Source organism: Marmota marmota, unplaced genomic scaffold (assembly GCF_001458135.2).
Source record: "Marmota marmota marmota unplaced genomic scaffold, marMar, whole genome shotgun sequence".
Classification (NCBI taxonomy): Eukaryota; Metazoa; Chordata; class Mammalia; order Rodentia; family Sciuridae; genus Marmota; species Marmota marmota.
Window position 1 is genome coordinate 15,672,353 of NW_026000101.1, and position 16,982 is coordinate 15,689,334.

At 33.9% G+C, this 16,982-nt stretch overlaps 1 protein-coding gene across 4 annotated transcripts in view; it reads right to left on the reverse strand.

The window, feature by feature from the left end:
• Zcchc7 (zinc finger CCHC-type containing 7) overlaps positions 1-16,982 on the reverse strand; it is a 220,488-nt gene that overhangs the window by 177,071 nt on the left and 26,435 nt on the right. The window lies entirely within an intron of this gene.

Below are 16,982 nucleotides of genomic sequence, written 5' to 3' on the forward strand. Positions count from 1 at the left end.
CAGTAGAGGGGGCAGAGAGAGAAGAGGGGAGGGGAGGGGAGGGGAGGGGGGATAGTAGAGGATAGGAAAGGCAGCAGAACACAACAGACACTAGTATGGCAATATGTAAATCAATGGATGTGTAACTGATGTGATTCTGCAATCTGTATATGGGGTAAAAATGGGAGCTCATAACCCACTTGAATCAAAGTGTGAAATATGATATATCAAGAACTATGTAATGTTTTGAACAGCCAACAATAAAAAATTTTAAAAAATAAATAAATAAATAAATAAACACCAAACAAGATAAAATGAATAATGTATGGCTTTTAATCAAAAAATGCAAGGCATGCAAAAAAAAGAGAAAATAAGATTCATAATGAAGAAAAAAAAAATCAATCCACTAAAACCAACTTAGACTCAACACAGATGTTAAAATTGGAAGATAAGAACAATAAAACAGCTGCTATAAGTGTATATGTATTTTCCTTATATTTGAAAAATTAAGAACAGACATTGAAGATATAAAAAAAAATTCAAATCAAACTTAAGGAGTGGAAGTTTCAATATCTAAGCTTAAAAACACATGTGCCAGGCACAATGGCACATGCCTGTAATTCCACAGACTCCAAAGGCTGAGGCAGGAGGATCACTAGTTTAAGGCCAGCTGCAGCAACAGTGAGAGCCCTAAGGAATTTATTGAGACCTTGTCTCAAAAATTAAAAAGGGGTGGGGATGTAGCTCAGTAGTAAAGGGCCTCTGAATTGAATCCTCAGCACCCAACAACAAATACCACATTGGATAAAATTAATGGCAGATAAAACACTGCAGAAGCAAAGACAAATGAACTTGAACCACAGAAACAAGATATTATATTACTTATAGTAGCCAGGAACAGTGGCACACATCTGTAATTCCAGTGGCTTGGGAAGCTGAGGCAGGAAGATTGCAAGTTCAAAGCCTGCCTTTGCAATTTAGTGAGGCCCTGTCTCCAAAAAGAGAGAGAGAGAGAGAGAGAACTGCTGAGGATGCGGCTCAGTGGTAAAGGGTTCAATTCCTGGTACCAACAAACAAACAAATAAATAAATAAATAAATAAAATTACTTATAATAAAAAACAGAGAAGAAAGAAATAAAGATAATGAAAGAGCATCACTGAGCTATGGAACAACTTCAAGTAACCTAATATACATGTGTATTAGCATCCAATTTCACAAACCTTGTTTGTGATTTCTTTAGTGGGGGGTGCTGGTGCTAGGGATTGAACCTAGGGCCTTGTGAATGCTAGGCAAGCACTCTACCAACTGAGCTATATCCCCAGCCCCTCGTTTGTGATTTTAGGTTTACAAAACTTCACTTCCACCTCAAGAAAATGGGGAAAAAAAAAAAACTAATAAAATCCACTGTAAACAGGGGAAAAAAAGAAAAGAATAAAGATTAAAGCTAAAAAACAAATCAACGAAATTAAAAGCTTTCTTTGAGATCAATAAAATTTATTAATCTCAAGTCAGATAGATCAGAAAAAACTTAGAAAGGTGATATCACTAGAGACTCTATACATAATTTATGTCTTCTTTTGTTTTTCCTTGGTGGTACTGGGGATTGAACGGAGGGGCTTGCACATACTAGGCAAGTGCTCTTACACTAAGCTATATTCCCCACCCTATCCTACACATATTGAATAAGAAATATTATGAACAACTTTGGGCCAATAAATTAAACTACTTAGTTAAAATATTTTAAAATCTTTGAAAAACATGAATCATTTAAGCTTACTGAAGAAGAAATTGATAACCTGAGTAGCTCTATGTCTAGTAAAGAAATTGATTTTGTAGCTAAAAACCTTTCCACAAAGAAAACTCAAGACCCAAATTGCTTTATTGGGTAACTCTACCAAATATTAAGAAGAAATAATGCCAATCTTAGATAAAATCTCTCCAAAAGTAGAATGAAAAGAATATTTTCTGACTTTTTCTATAAGATCAGCATTACTTAGATATCAAGACCAAAGACATTAAAGAAAACCACAAATATGCCTCATTCATATAATTCTATATAATTCTACACACCACTTTAGTAAAATGACTTCATTGATATATTGAAAAGATAATATGGCATTACTGAGCATTGTTTAACCCGGAAATACAAAGTTGCTTTAGTATTTGAAAAATCAACTAACATAGTTCACTATACATTTTTAAAAATCATCTCAACAGACATTTAAAAACCATTTGATAAAATCCAAAATCCAGGGGCTAGGATTGTAGCTTAGTGGTACAGTACTTGCCTAGCACATGTGAGGCACTGGTTTTGATCCTCAGCACCACATAAAAATAAACAAATAAAAAATAAAAAGTACTGTGTCCATCTACAATAAAAAAAAATAAAAAATAAATTTAAAAAGTCAAAAACCCAGAGGCTGTGAGTTTAACTCGGGGGTAGAGCACAAGGCCCTGGGTTGATACCCAGCACCAAAAAAAGAGAGGAAAAACAATCAAATTCCTGATAAAAATGCTTAGCAAACTGGAGATTTCCTCAATCCAAGAAATAGTATATACAAAAAACCTATAGCCAGGTTGGGAATGTAGCTACATGGAAGAGGGTTTGTCAAGTATATGCAAGGCCCTAGTTCAATCCCCAGGACCACAAAAGTAAAAAGCCAACAGGTGACATTATATATAATGGTGGAAGACTATGCTTTCCCCTAAAATCAGAAAAAAAAGACAAGGATGTCCATTCCCACCCCCTAATCAACACTGTATTAAAGTTTCTAGTCAGTGCAATAATGCAAGAAAAATAAAATTCATCTGGACTGTAAAGAAAGGAGTATACTGCTTTTATTTGGAGAAGACAAGTTCAAGAACACAAAAAGTCCTGTAGAATCTACCAAAAGTATTTGTACAACTAATAAGTGATGATAATATAGATATAGGAATCAAGACCAACATGCAAAAAGCAATTATAGTTCTGTCTGCCAGCAACACTAGAAATTAAAAATTTTAAACTATATCATTCACAACAGCATCAAAAAATATAAGATGCTTAGGGACAAATCTAACATAAAATTTATGTGCTAAAGCTATAAAACATTGTTAAGAGAAATTAAAGAAGACTTAAATAGGGAGATATACCATGTTCATGAGTTAGAAGAATAAATATTTTTAACTGGTCAATTCTCAACTAATAGATACTTTCAACACAATCAAAATTAACCTCCACATATTTTCTGGAAGAAATTAATTATTCTTAAAATTGATGTTGAAATGCAAAGAACCTATAATATCCAGAACAACTTTGAAAAACAACAAAGCAGGAGGACTTACATTATTTAATTTGAAGAATTATTACAAAGCTATGGAATCAACAGAATATCATATTGGCATCAAGACAGACAAACAGATGAATGGAAGAGAACAAACTTCAAAATTTTTGATTTCTGTTGTTATTATTGTTGCTGGGGATTGAACCCAGGGCCTCATAGATGCTAAGTACATACTATATAACTGGGCTATACCTCCAGCCCACAGATTACTGATTTTCAACAAAAGTGCAAAGAAAACTCAATAAAGGATCATTTTTCAACAAATGATGTTAGAATAGTTGAATATTCGTATGCAAAAAAAAAGAAACTTCAATTTATATCTCACTTTATACAAAGATTAATTCAAAATCAATCACAGACCTAAATGTTAAACCTGAAACTATAAAATCTCTATTAAAAAAAAAAGTAGAAAACATTTATAAGCCTTTGTTAAGATTTCTAAAACTCAATACCAAAAACATGAACCATAAAAGAACAAACTAACAAACTGGGTTTCAAAAGTAATAACTTTTATTTCAGGTAAAAATATTTTATTTACCATCTGCCATCTTTTATTTACCATCTGCCCAGACTTTAAAGCAAAGTCTGGGCAGATGGTAAATAAACAGACAAAAAGATTCCCAACATTTTCAGATATAATTTTATAATTTATATTTTATAATTAATAAAATATAATTAAAATCACAAAATAAAACCAGGGCATAAGTATTAGAATGATTAAAATAAAAAACCTAGCAAGTGTTAGCAAGAAGAATCTGACTGTCCTCACTCACAGGATATTAACATGAAGGAGAAGATATATAGGTTCTTTTGTTATTGATTCAACATCTGCCTGCTACATAGCTCAAGAAACTTTGTTGTATGCTCAAACAATGTCTTGAAGAGTCAAATACCAAACAGCTAACTCTTCAGGAACATTTGAGTTTAGTTCCATTAAGTAAACTTCTATAGCTATAATGATCTAAGCTCAAAGTACTCTATTTGTAGTTCACATGAAGAGGACCAAACTGACTACATACTAGGAAGACACTGGGCCTGAAGATTTTTATCTAGAAAATAAGAGCACTGGTCTTGAAACAGTAATTTCCAATCCATCTGTGCCAGCCTAATACTAAGACACACTAGTTAAAATACAGATTCTTGGGCTTCACCTGTATATTCTATTTCATCAGGACTGGGGTAGGCCTGGAAATATATTGTAAATCTGACAAACGAACAGATTTAGGAAATTATGGGCTAGGTAACCTCTTAGGGCATTCTACTTGCAACATTCTTCTAGGCATTATTTCCATAGGTTGCAACAGGACTTTTCAAGTGAGATATCTGAGAACCATAAGGGTCAAAGAAAGGTAGACAGCGAGTGGTACTTTGCAAAAAGCACACCACTAAAGGCCCTAATGTTTAATGTCTAAAGGAATCTCTTTAAACTCTACTGATGTGGAAAATATAGTTTTAAATTGACTGAGTTAAATATTAAGTTTTGAGCCTAGTCCGTATTAATAACAGGTCACTTCTAATCACTGAATTCTTTAGTTTTACTCCATTTTGCACTTGCTGGAGACCCTAAGGATTGATTAGTTTTCCTGGTATTTTTCCAATTATATTAAAGCAATTCTCTTCTTCATACTCTTGGGAGACTTTAAAGTATATGGCTCTAAAGAGATTCTGTAAGTCAAAGACGATCCAGATTCTCATAGCTTCAAAATGGGATAGCAATGGTTATAGGAACAGAAAGACAAAGAATTCTGCAAGGACTTCAGAACTTGGGGAAGAAAACAATTTTCCCAAAAATTTCATAAAAATCACTAAGACATATTACTAATGTCAGCTATAACAGCTGGTCAAATTCTTTTTTTTTTTTTAAGAGAAAGAGAAAGAGAAAGAGAGAGAGAGAGAGAATTTTTAATATTTATTTTTTAGTTTTCGGCAGACACAACATCTTTGTATGTAGTGCTGAGGATCGAACCCGGGCCGCACGCATGCCAGAGAGCGCGCTACCACTTGAGCCACATCCCCAGCCTCTGGCCAAGTTCTATCCTAAAAAAATTTAAATGTTCTGATATTGTCATCTCATCTCTGCTTCTATTGCTTTGAGTACAAAAACTACATTACTTTTTTAAAATATTGAAGTTAAAATGAAATCATCATTTCTTCCACTACCAAACTGATTTCTTATGTTATTTGATACAGTAAATGAATATTTTACATGTTTTATAACATACAGTTGTTAGATAACCACGTTTTATTATTTGCTTAAATATTTTAAAGATAGATTAAAGTATTTTCATAGCCAGTTTTAACTTACTGTAGTTCAATTCTGAATTTCTGTATCATAAAATTTTATTAAAATGCTGCTCTTCTGGATATAACAGCAATTGAAAATCTGTTTCAAAAAGGATTATATAAATTAGAGAGAAAAAGAAAAATATACCTGTTAAAAGTATGAATAAATGTGAACAGTATGCAAATTGACTTTTATCTCTAAACTTTATTTCTGATTGTGCCCCAAACAGACATGCCAATGGTTTAATACCTTGGGCTTTTTTGCTACCAGGCAAAGTAACCTAATTCTCTTAACTCCTGAAATTGGCTGCTGTTCCAAGACTAGAAAGATTGCACTGAAAGTGGCTACGGCATACTATAACATAATTAATATACTACAGAAAGAAAAATAAGCTTTAATTTTATTCAGCAAACTAATATATTTTGTTACTATTTGCAAGCCAGGTTGTCAACAACCGTTGCCTACCCCATATTCCTTGATCTTTCAGTTTGTATAAAATCTTTTTTTAAAGAATAAATTCAAATAATTACATGACAAAAAAGTTCCCAGACATCTCATTATTTACATACCTTTTAAATAAACAACATGAGTCAATCTATCCCAGGAAGAGAAAAAAATTGTTTATATATTAGCTAAAATATGCATTTAGTGTATGTTCATAAATGTAACATTCAAAATAATAGGTACAAATGTTGATTTCCTCAAACCTGTTCAATACAATTACTTCCTTCCATGGTCCCTGCAGATAATCCTAATACACTTATTCCACATTCTCTGTCCCTTGACCACCACTACATGATCAAAATCCATTTCTGGCTTTGGTTTTTTTACCCGTTTTGCCTCACGCAAATTTTTTCCTTACCTCAAGTTCTTGTTTAATGTGACACCAAGAGCTTAAAGCCAAACAGCAAACATTCTTGGGACTATGACACCCCTAAATATTTAAGGACATTAAAAAAGAAAAATAAACTATAGATGTATCCATTCCTTAGAGCATTTTGTCTCTATCCAGGAATACAGCTTATTCTCAAAAAAGCATAAATAATCACTTAACAAAATCTTTACTTAATCCATTGACTTAAATGTCCAATACTCTGCTTATAAAATATACTAATGCTATTGCATACTAAATGATCAAGAGTTGTAGATCACCCTCAAATTCACCCACTCACCCCTAATTCAACCAGTTAAAGTACATGCTTACCAAAGAATATGGGAGTACAGCTATCTCTTCAAGATACTGATATCCTTTCCTCAAGACATATATCCAATATTTTTTAAAAACTTCCATACTGTTTTCCATAATGGCTGCACCAATTTACAATCCCACCAATAGCAGGGTTGTACAAAGATTTCCTTTTCTCCACATCTTCAATACTTACTATCATCTCTTTTGGATAACAGCTATAATAGCAGACATGAGGTGCTATTTCACTGTGGTTTTTTAATTTTGGGGAGAGGGGTGGAGAGGAATAGGTTCTGGGGATTGAACTCAGGAAAACTCGGCCACTAAGCCACATCCCCAGCCCTATTTTGTATTTTATTTAGAAACAGGTCTCACTGAGTTGCTTAGCACCTCGCTTTTGCTGAGGCTGGCTTTGAACCTGCGATCCACCTGCCTCAGCCTCCCAAGTCACTGGAATTACAGGTGTATGCCACTGAGCTCTGCCTCATTGTGGTTTTGATTTGCATTTCCCATAAAATTAGTGATGTTTTGGGGCACCTTTTCATATGCCTATTAACTATTTGTATGTCTTCTCTGGAAAAATGTCTATTCAAGTTCTTTGCCTGTTTTTCAGTTATTTGGGTTTTTGGCTATTAAGGTCTATGCATTCTTTTTTTCTTTTTTAACATTTATTTTTTAGCTGTAGTTGGACACAATACCTTTATTTTATTTATTTTTATGTGGTGTTGGAGATTGAACCCAGGGCCTTGCATGTGCTGGGCGAGCGCTCTACCACTAAGCCACAAACCCAGCCCAAGGTCTATGCATTCTTTATATATAATTTTGGATAAAGGTGGACTATCTGATAAATGGTTTACAAATATTTTCTCCCACTCCATAGGTTAACTTTTCATTTTGTTGACTGCTTTCTTCACTGTGTAGAAAATCTTTAGTCTGATGTGGCCCCACTTATTTATCTTTCATGTGTTTTTGATGTCATGTCTAAAAAACTCAATGCCAAGACCAATGTCAGAGCTTTTCCTGACATTTTTACTGTTTCACATTTTATACATGTAAGTCTTTAATCTACTCTGAATTGCTTTTTGTGTGTGGTGTACGATAAGGGTTCAATTTCATTTTTTCACAGGTGAATAACCAGTTGTCCCAACATCTTTTGTTACAAGAGACTATCCTTTCCTCGCTGCATATTCTTGGTACTTTTGTCAAATATTAGTTTGACCCTCCATGTGTGGGTTTATTTCTGTGACATTATTCCAATAGTCTGTTTTATGCCAGTACCATCCTGTTTTGATTACTATAAATTTATAATATACTTTCAAATCAGTTAGTGTGATGCCTCCAACTTTGTTCTTTCTCCACACTGCTTTGGGATCTTTTGTGGTTCCATATGAATTCTGGGATTATTTTTTTCACTTTCTATGGAAAAAATGTCACTGGAATTTTGATAGGAATTGCATTTAATCTATACAGATTGTGTTATATAGTGTGGACATCTTAACAAGACTAATTCTTCCAATCTATGAATGTAGGATATCTTTCCATTTATCTTTTTCCTTTTTATTGTTGTATTATAATAATATAAACAGTGGGATTTATTGCTACATATTTGTACATACACTAAATACAACAGTATCATTTGGTGAATTTCATTTGTTAGCACCTCCTCTCTTCCTAGCATCCACATGATAGAAAACATGACCCTTGACTTTCTGAGTTTGGCTTATTTCACTCAGCATGATGTTCTCCAGTTCCACCCATTAACTAGCACATGACATAATTTCATTCTTCTTTGTAGCGAATAAAACTCCACTGTGTGTACATACTACGTATTGTTTATCCATTGATCTGTTGACAGACACTTAGGCTGGTTCCACAATTTGGCTATTGTGAATTGTGTTGCTATAAACATGGATATGCACGTATCATTACAGTTTGCTGGCTTTAATTCTTTAGGACAATACCAATGAATGGGTGGTAGCACACACATGTAATCCCAGCATCTCAGGAGGCTGTGGCAGGAGGCTCAAAAGTTCAAAGCCAGCCTCAGTAACTTAGCAATGCTCTAAGCAACTCAGCAAGACCCTGTTTCTAAATAAAATACAAAAAAGGGCTAGCCATGTGGCTCAGTGGTTAAATGCCCCTGGGTTCAATCCTCAGTGGGGGAAAAAAAAAAAAAACTGGTACAGCTGGGTCATACAGTAGTTCCGTGCCTAATGCCTAATTTTTTTAGTAACCTCCATAATGATTTCCATAGTGGTTACACTAATTTACTAATGTAATGTAAAACTGTTCCTTTTTCCCCCTACATCCTCTCCAGCATTTGCTGATATTTGTATTCTTTATGGTTGTCAGTCTTAACTGGAGTGAGATGAAATCTCAGTGTAGTTTTGATTTGCATCTAATTGGCTAAAGATATTGAACATATTTTCATATATTTGCTGGCCATTTGTACTTCTTTTGAGAAGTATATTTTAGTTCATTTGCCCCTTTACTGATTGGGTTTCTTTCTTTCTTTCTTTTTGAGAGTCTTTCATTTCTTTAATGGATATTCCAATTTTTAGTGAAAAAATCTTTCACTTGCTTGACTAAAATTATTCATGTTTATTTTATTCTTTTGATGTCACTGTAAATCAAACTATTTTATTTCTTTTTCAGATAGTTACCATAGAGAAACTCAACTGAAACCAGGAACAGTGGCATATGTCTGTAATCCCAGCAACTCAAAAGGCTGAGTGAGGCAGGAATATCAGAAGTTCAAGGCCAGCTCAGCAATATAACAAGGCCCTCAGCAACTTAGTGAGACCCTGTCTCATAATAAAAAATAAAAAGGTTCTGGAGATGTAGCTCAGTGGTAAAGCACCCCTGAGTTAGATCCCCAGTATTGAGAAAAAGAAAAAAAAAAAACTATTAAAAACAATAAATGCATTACTACTAGAAACTAATAAAAATCAATTTGGTTGGGGCTGGGGATATAGCTCAGTTGGTAGAGTGCTTGCCTTGCATGCACAAGGCCCTGGGTTCAATCCTCAGTACCACCCCCACACACAAAAAAAATCAATTTGGTTGAGTTGGTAATTGCTAAGTGAACTATATAAATGTCTTCTTAGTTGCCATTATACACACACACACACACACACACACACACTCATATCACCAGTGTGGATGCAACATGTAGAGCCACGCTATATTAAGTGCCATCTAACTGTGTTTTAAAATTATATAGATTGCATTTTTTAAAGGCAGTTAAACAAATTATATTGATTTAAAAAAATTTCTAAACTCTTTATATTTTAGTAAAATGTGAAGAGGTTAAACAGAACTCAACTGATTAAGATTTTATTAAACATAATCATTCACCTTAATTTTAAATACAAACTGAGATCAAGAATCTGCTACATAACATGCAATTAATGACATACAGTTCTAAACAAGCTTATACTATATTCTTGCTAAATGACACCTCATTTTCAAATGTCTCAAAAGGAGTTAACAATATAGTTCACACAATAATTAATATTAAGATCTTACAGTGTTCCAAGGATGATGACAGTAAGTCCTTTACACACATTAGTTCATTTCTGCAAAGGTAAGCACTATTATCTTCATTGCAGATGAGGGAAAAAGAGGCTTAGAAAGTGGAATTTGTCCAAAATTAGATGGCTAGTAGTAAGTGGCAGAATCAAACCTAGCTCTGTTTCTGTGCTCACAATCACAGTGCATTCACTACATACCATACTGGACTGCCACAGTGAATGGCAGAAGTGAAGAGAGAAATCTCATCCAGACATAAACTAGGAAAAAGTTCTGAGAAGGAAGCAGGGCAGGGGAAAGACTGGTTTTAAAGAAGGAAAGAGAGGCTGGGGTTGTGGCTCAGCGGTAGAGCGCTCGCCTCCCATGCGCGAGACCCTGGGTTCGATCCTCAGCACCACATAAAAATAAATAAGTGAAATAAAGGTATTGTTTCCAACTACAACTAAAAAATAAATATTAAAAAAAAAAAAAGGAAAGAGCAAGGTGTAGTGGCATACACCTGTAATTCCAGAGGCTCAGGAGGCTGAAGCAGGAAGATAGTAAATTCAAAGCCAGCCTCAGCAACTTATCAAGGTTATAAGCAACTTGGCAAGACCCTGTCTCAAAACAAAATATGAAAAAGGTTTGGGAATGTGGCTCAGTGGTTAAACGCCCCAGGGTTCAATCCCTGGTACCAAAAGGAGGGGGAAAGAAGAAAGGGGTCCTTCCACCCTCCAGAATATTGAAGACCCTCAAAGTCTCTTATGATGAATAAGTAATGTTTTCTACCCAGTCACCACATGCAACTTATTTTCTCATCATTACCCCACACTAAAAGGGCTTAATTATTAATAACAATTCTTTTTGTGGCAGTTTCCCTAAAAAAGTAGGTCAAATAAAATCCACTTACAAATTCCATATAATGTTAGTTCCCAGTGAATTTTGCATACAATTTCTTTAAAACCTTGCAATAATTAAAGAGGGAAATCATACCAAAGGTTTGGTAACTCCCCCATTAAAAACTATCCAGATCGAGGTGCAATGGATTACTCCTATAATCTCAGACTTGGGAGGCAGAGGCAGGAGGATCACAAATTCAAAGAAAACCTCAGCAACTTAGCAAGATTCTGTCTCAAAATAAAAACTAAAATGGACTGGGGATGTAGCTCAGTGGTTTAAGCACTGCTAGGTTCAATCCCTGGTATTAAAAAAAAAAAAAAAAAAGCCAGAGTCTAAGAATTTTCAAATGAGAAAAACATACGGTTCAAGTCTTGAGAAGATGATAATTAAATTAATAAAGGGTGTATATTCAAATATTAATATAAATTTTATAAAGACACAAAATACTTAAGAAACTTACAAAAAATACAAAGTTGAAAGATACACCACAGTATATTAAATTGATATCAAGGCAAGGAAAGTATCTAAGTAAACTTCTAAATAAACTTCCAAATCTTCCTTCTGAATCATTGGGGACATGACTACAGTCTGAATCAACAACTGAATTTTATATAATATCATCAAGATGTAGATATTCAAATATATCTATGATTTGACTCAACTCAATATTGCCATATTAAAAGTAAAGACAAACATTAATTGCCTAGATCTTGGATTCTAATATCATTTTCCAATTAAAGGAACCAAAGACTCCTTCCAAAAACCACTGATTCCAGGCCTAGGGGGAGGAAAAAAACACATAATGAGCCTATAGCCATGTACAATAGTGCACACCTGTAATCCCAGCCACTTGGCAGGCTGCAGCAGAAAAATCACAGATTTGGTGCCAGCCTGGGCAACTTACTAGGACACTATCTCAAAATAAAAATTAAAGACAGGGGATATAGCTCAGTGGTAGAGTGCCTCTGGGTTCAATCCCATGTACCATACCAAAAAAAATTTTTTTTAATTAATATTTTTAAAAAGTGTTCATAAAAAATTTTTATTGTGTGTGGAATATACAATGACAAAATACATGTTAACGTAGCACTGAGCTATCAGCAAGAGTACCGAGAAACAACACACAAGATCTAAGTGTTGATATTCAGAGTTTCAACATCATCTTAGAGTCAAAGGGTAAATTTTTTAAAAATAACATTAAGATGATTTTATGTTTCCATAAAATATAAGTAACTTCAAAAAGTAAAATGAAAGCTACCATTTCCAAGTCAGCTTTACCATTTAAAAATTAAAAAAAGGTAAAATGAAGTATAGAATGATCATTTTCCAGAGAAAAGGTTTATTCTCAGTGAGAAATAGATAAGGTGCTCAAGCAATTTCTTTACAATTTCAACTGGAAAAAGAAGTAAAGAAATACATTGTCATGTTTCTACAAATTCCTGGGCTACAATGAGTCACAGGAATTACCTGTGCAGAAATGCTCTTATGACTTACTAAACAGGAAAATAACTTCTCATGTACTATATACATGCTGTAATTTCAAAAAAAAAATCATAAAACACTTCATAGATCTTACATATCATTCATTAAATATGAGATTTAAAGTGCTTATTATTAAGAAACTTAAAGAGAAGCCAGTGTATACCTATAACCCCAATGAATCAGGAGGCTGAGGCAGGAGGATCACAAGTTTGAAAGCAGCCTTAGCAACTCAGCAAGACCCTGACTCAAAATAAAAAATAAATATTTGTTGATTGATTTTATACCTCTTCTGAGAAGTGTCTGTTCAGGTCCTTGGCCCATTTATTGATTGGGTTATTTGGTTTTTTGGTGCTTAGCTTCTTGAGTTCTTTATGTACCTAGGGATTAGTGCTCTATCTGATGTGTGAGGGGTAAAAATTTGCTCCCAGGACATAGACTCTGTTCACCTGACAGATTGTTTCTTTTGCTGAGAAAAAAAACTTTTTAGTTTGAATCCATCCCATTTATTGATTCTTGTTTTTAATTCTTGTGCTATAGGAGTCTTATTAAGGAAGTTGGGGCCTAATCCCACATGATGATGATTAGGGCCTGCTTTTTCTTCTATTAGACAGAGTCTCTGATTTAATTCCTAGGTCCTTGATCCATTTTGAGTTAAGTTTTGTACATGGTGAGAGATAGGGGTTCAATTTCATTTTGTTGCATATGGATTTCCAGTTTCCCCAGCACCATTTGTTGAAGATACTATCTTTTCTCCAGTGCATATTTTTGGCACCTTTGTCTAATATAAGATAATTGTAATTTTGTGGGTTAGTCTCTGTGTCCTTTATTCTGGTATAGTTAGCTCTGCCTGCTTAGAATTGCTTTAGCTATTCTGGGTCTCTTTATTTTTCCACATGAATTTCATGACTGCTTTTTCTATTTCTATGAGGAATGCCATTGGGATTTTGATCGGAATTGCATTAAACCTGTATAGTGCTTTTAGTAGTATGGTCATTTTGATAATATTAATTCTGCCTATCCATGAGCAAGGTAGATCTTTCCATCTTCTAAGGTCTTCTTTGATTTCTCTCTTTAGGGTTCTGTAGTTTTCATTGTATAGATCTTTCACCTCTTTTGTTGATTCCCAAGTATCTTTTTTTTTTTTTTGAGGATATTGTCAATGGGATAGTTTTCTTCATTTCCTTCTCAGAGGATTTGTCACTGATATACAAAAATGCCTACTCTAAGATATCATCTCACTCCAGTCAGAATGGCAGCTATTATGGAGACAAACAACAATAAATGTTGGTGAGGATGTGGGGAAAAAGGTACACTCATACATTGCTGGTTGGACTGCAAATTGGTGCAGCCAATTTGGAAAGCAGTATGGAGATTCCTTGGAAATCTGGGAATGGAACCACCATTTGACCCAGCTATTCCTCTCCTCGGACTTTACCCAAAGGACTCAATGTTTATAGCAGCACAATTCACAATAACTAGACTGTGGAGCCAACCTAGATGTCCTTCAGTGGAAAATGGATAAAAAAATGTGGCATTTATACACAATGGAATATTGAAAAAGAACAAAATCATGGTGTTTGCAGGTAAATGAATGGCATTGGAGAAGATAATGCTAAGTGAAGTCAGCCAATCCCAAAAAAACAAATGCAGAATGTTTTCTCTGATATAAGGGCGGTGACTCATGGTGGGGTAGGGAGGGAGAGGCGTGGGAGGATTAGATTAATTCTAGATAGGGAAGAGGGGTGGGAGGGAAAGGGAGGGGGAAGGGGATTAGCAAGGATGGTGGAATGTGATGGTCATCATTATACAAAGTACATGGATGAAGACATGAATTGGGTGTCAACATATCTTATATACAGAGATATGAAAAATTGTGGTATATATGTGTATTAAGAATTGTAATGCAAAAAAAAAGTACATGTATAATGGCATAAATTGACATGAACATACTTTATATACAGAGATATGAAAAATTGTGCTTTATATGTGTAATAAGGACTGTAATGCATTCCACTGTTGTTGTGTATTTTAAAAAATAATAAAATCAATTAAAAAAATAAATAAAAAATAAATTAAAAGGTCAATGGTAGAGTGTCCCTGGGTTCAAACCCCAATAAGGGAGAAAGGAAAAATAAGGAAAGGAAAACTTAAAGAAGTTATGAATGAATACTTTAAAATAATACCTCTTTTCATCCTCCACCCCACAAAAGAAGATCTGTTTTTTATGTAATCAATGTATTTTGGATCTTATTTCAAAGATTGATGCCCAAATATGCTTTTCTGTTCCTGTACTGAGATATACCTGTTTCTGGCAAACACTTGTTATATTTGCCCTCTTTTGTGCCCTAATCTAACTGACCTGCAGAATATACCAAGAACAATTAAGACACCATAAAAATAAACAATATGTTAAAACAATATCCTTAGAGCAGAAGTGAAATTACAATTTAAATGAAATTTCAGATTTAATATATCCAAACAGTTTAAGTTAAATACAAAAAAGAATTATGTGTTTCTAAATGTAAATGGTTAGAGATGATTATCTGTTAGCCTTTAACATATTTAGAATTTGGTTCACCTTTCTATATTAGACTCTACAAATTCAATATCTAGGAGGATCAATGAGAAAGTAAATACTCTGGTGTACAGGTGTCCCAAAGTTCTTGTCTATTCCATTCCCTTCTTCTCCATCCCCTTTGCCAACCTGATTAAAAACCTAAAAAGAGTCCAACTGAGAATCCCATGGCCACATACTGGGCATCATTGTAGTCCTAGTGATCCTCCTTTCCTCAGGAGCATTCATTTCTAAAACCTTAATGACACTCTGTCACATTCTCATGAAAAGAAAAGGAAAAACTGCCATTAAAGGCTGTGTTCATTATAATCAGTGACTTCTTAAAAATGTTTGCAGTCAAGCAGTGATGTATCTTGGGGACTTCTTTCAGAGCCTGAGTCTTTTAGCAGCTTCTGAATGTTTCAGAGAATTTCTGTGCATTAGGAAATTATGAGAAATGCTTGCAACTGCTCTGAGATTTTAAGAAAAAAGACAAAAAGAAAACGTGGCAATACTGCATTTTTGTGTTTCCCATTTGCTATTTAAAGTGTCAACTGACACAAACCACTGAAAATATCAAATGGTAATAAAATATTATCCTCAAAATGGTATATATTACATATAAAATAAGAAAATAAGAATACAGGTGAACAAAAATTATACTATTCTATGTATGATATGAACAAATAATGTCACCCTGACTTCCTCCCCTGGTTAAAATACTTTTTTTCCAGAAAAGAACAGTAGTTTCTATGAATTTCCCCATTCTAAAAGCCTGAACAGTTTTCAGAAAATGTGAGGAACTGAAAACCATCATCTATTTCTTCTTTTGTTCAGTTTTATTTGTTTATTGGGGAAAGAGAATATTTTTTCCTTAAAAATATTTTTAAGAGGAAAAGTAAAAGAATTTCTCAATATTTTTCCTCAAAATTGTGCATTACTTGGGATGTTCAGTAAAAATATTCTACAAATGACAATGTAAATGTGGTATCAAATTCACCTAATATGAAACTCAAATTTCTTCAATAGACAATGAACTAAATGAACTATTTCTTTATTCTTTATGAGTTCTACCTACCCCAATTACTGAAAGAAAATACTATACCATATTCTACAATATAACTTCTGAGTTAACTTTTGAGTTATCGTTTGGCTTAACTTTAAATGAATTCAAACTATTAATTTACTGGAAAACTATAAGCAGAAGGTGAAACTGGGATTTCAAAAGTTATAAATTACAGAAAGGTTTTGACCACTACACAGGACACAGCTACAAAAGAAATCATCTCCTGATAAAATAAATTTTTTAATTCCTAAAATGGTTCCCCTTGCTACTTGTATACTTCTGGACACCTAATTTCCTTTCATTGACTTGAATGTCTTTCAGACAGTATAAGTTCATTTTAAAAATTAATTTAAGCCTTTGTTTCTCAAATTTAAGAAATGTGTACAGTCCTTTAAGGGGAAAAAATGTTCTCTTGAACATTAATCAAATCTGTCCACAAGAGCTGAGGATGTGGCTCCCTGATAGGGCACTAAGGCACTTGCGTACTATGCACGAGGCCCTGGGTTCAGTTCTCAGTACCAACAATTAAAAAAAAACTCTGTCCACAAATCCCAACTTGAGAAAACACTGTTTAAGAAACATATCTCATTCTGTAACAAATGACTTTCTACTGCAATTATCACTGCAAAGAGTAATCTTTACAAAAGATACAAAACCTTTACAATGCAAAAATTAAAAAACACTTATCTTAAATTTT